Below are 2,497 nucleotides of genomic sequence, written 5' to 3' on the forward strand. Positions count from 1 at the left end.
GTATTTCACAGAGTTTGTCCACGGAAGCCTGGTTGTGGTTCACTTCAAATATCTACCTTATGCATTAGAGTTACCATTACCATGCTTTAGGGAAATCCAAAGGTTTTCTCCCATTTTTATCCAACAAATTTTTTTATTGTAATTACTACTCTTCTGTCATTTTTGCTATTAGTTTGTAATTACTGGATATTGTGAAGATGTCACATGTTTTTCATGGTAGCCTTAAACACACTACATTGCAGAGAATCATTTCTTCCTGCTTCCACCTCCCCAGAACTGAGAAGTCAAGCTTATACCACCCCATATAGCTTATACAATGCCAGGATGGAACTCATGATTTATATGCTAGGCTAATACACTACCAATGAACTGTTTTTTCACCCCTTTGTGTGTGTGTGTGTGTGTGTGTGTGTGTGTGTGTGTGTGTGTATGTGTGTGTGTGTATGTGTGTAGTGCTGTACATTTGGGGTCATTCTTGTACCGGGGCTAGGCTAATCTTCTTGGTGTCATTCCAATATTAATAAATGTGCTGAATAAGCAAGCATCTCTTCTGTTATGTTATTTTGTCTCTCTTTATGCTGCCCAGACCTCTCTTAAATTCCTCAGTCCTCATGTCTCACAACCTACTGATCAGCTAGTCCTAAAGACAAAGTTCCACATATCCAGCTTATCAAAATAAGTTGTTGTGTGCTACACATGAGGGATGCACCATTAGTAAGACAGACTCAGCCCCTGGTCACATTGAATAGATGGAGAGAGTAAAGTGGAAAAGGAATGCTAAAATAATGACACATGTGGAAAACTGGTGTGTTCCAGTGGTTAAATGAAGAAGACCCTGAGATTGCACATGATGGAGAATGAGGGAAGAGCAGTGTGCTCTGAGGAGGTGATTTCATTTCTTCTTCTCTTTCTTTTTCTTTTTCTTTTGTTGTGGAGGCTTGAGAGATGGAAAGATCTAGGCTTACTGAAAGCCAGTCAAAGTGACACATGGCAAGATCTCAAGTTGTTAATGACATAGAGAAAATAATACATTATAGGCAACAAAGAGGAACACTAGGTAAAGATCCTGAGATATGGGGGGTACACATGCATGTGTGTACAGGTATGAGTGCAGGCCTTCTGTGGTTTAATGCTGGGAGTTATCCTAATCTTTCAACTTAGTCCTTGAGGAAGTGTCATGCAATCAAACCCTGAGCCAAGTGGTTTGGCTTGTCTTTCCCCATGTTGTCTGGGGCCTAACCTCACAGTTTCACAATTAGATAATTTTAAAAGAAATGTCAAAAAAGAAAATAGAGGAAAGGGAAAACACCATCCACCCTGACCTGGTACTATGTGAAAACAAAAATTTTACCAGGTTTGGGGACATTAATGGAGGGAGATTTATAGAAAATTAGCCCTTGATAAGCTTTCCGCCTTTAATAAGGGAAAAATAATTTTTACACTATAGGACCACAATCATACACTACCATGCTCAGGTATTTATTTATTTATTTATTTATTTATTTATTTATTTTCTAGTAGATTCTAGAGATCAAAATCAGGTTTACATGTGTGTAAGCATATTAACAATTGGTTCATCTCCTCAGCCTGTCATTGGAGAGGGTTTTTTTGTTGTTGTCTGGTTTGTTTTTTTTTTTAATTTTATTTGTTTTATAACTGTGAGTACACTGTTGCTGTCTTCAGATATACCAGAAGAGGACATCAAACCCCCTTATAGATGGTTATGAGTCACCATATGGGTTTTGGGAATTGAACTAAGGACCTCTAGAAGAGTATTCAGTGCTCTCAACTACTGAACCATTTCTGCAGCCACTCACTGGAGATTTTTAAGGGTGAAATTAGATCACAGTTTGGAACAGAGCAAGATGAGCATAGCATGATGAGACATACCCAAAGGAGTAAGGTACTTTCAATGTTTAAATGAAGAATGCTGTTTAAATAGGCATTTAATTGAGGTTAAATGAGCATTTCAATGAGTTCAGTGGTGAGGTTTCTTGGCTTCTCATTTACTGACACTTGGAGTTGGAAGATTCTCTATCATCAAAGGTTGTACTTTGCATGATAGGGTGGTAATCCCTGGACTCTTGTCTCTATCCACTAAATAATTTTGATGTCCCTCTTGTCTGTTTGACTATCAGATCTCTCCAAACATTTCTAATTGTTCCTAGGTTCTGGGAGGGGATCAATTACTTTCACTTGAGAAATACAGTTTTGGATGATTCCTTGATATTCCTTTTCTTGAGAGTCCTTGTACTTAGACAATTGGTCTGACCTACCTACCCTTAAACTTTTTTGTGTTTGTTTTGATGTTGTTTGGTTTGTTTTTGTTTTATAAGACAAGTTGTCCTATAGTTCAGGCTCCCCTTGAGCTCAATATGTAGTTGAACATGACTTTGAATTTCTGATCTTTCTATCATCACTTTCCAAAACCTAGGATTGTGGTTATATACCTCCATATCAACTTTATACAGTGCTGGGGTTGAACCCATAGTATCAT

The 2,497-nt window shown here is 37.8% G+C and overlaps 1 pseudogene; it reads right to left on the bottom strand.

Moving 5' to 3' along the window:
* Positions 1–441: 441 nt before the first annotated feature.
* LOC114617806 lies at positions 442–541 on the bottom strand (annotated as a pseudogene).
* Positions 542–2,497: the final 1,956 nt, after the last annotated feature.

Source organism: Grammomys surdaster, unplaced genomic scaffold (genome assembly GCF_004785775.1).
Source record: "Grammomys surdaster isolate TR1022 unplaced genomic scaffold, NIH_TR_1.0 138, whole genome shotgun sequence".
NCBI classification, from domain to species: Eukaryota; Metazoa; Chordata; class Mammalia; order Rodentia; family Muridae; genus Grammomys; species Grammomys surdaster.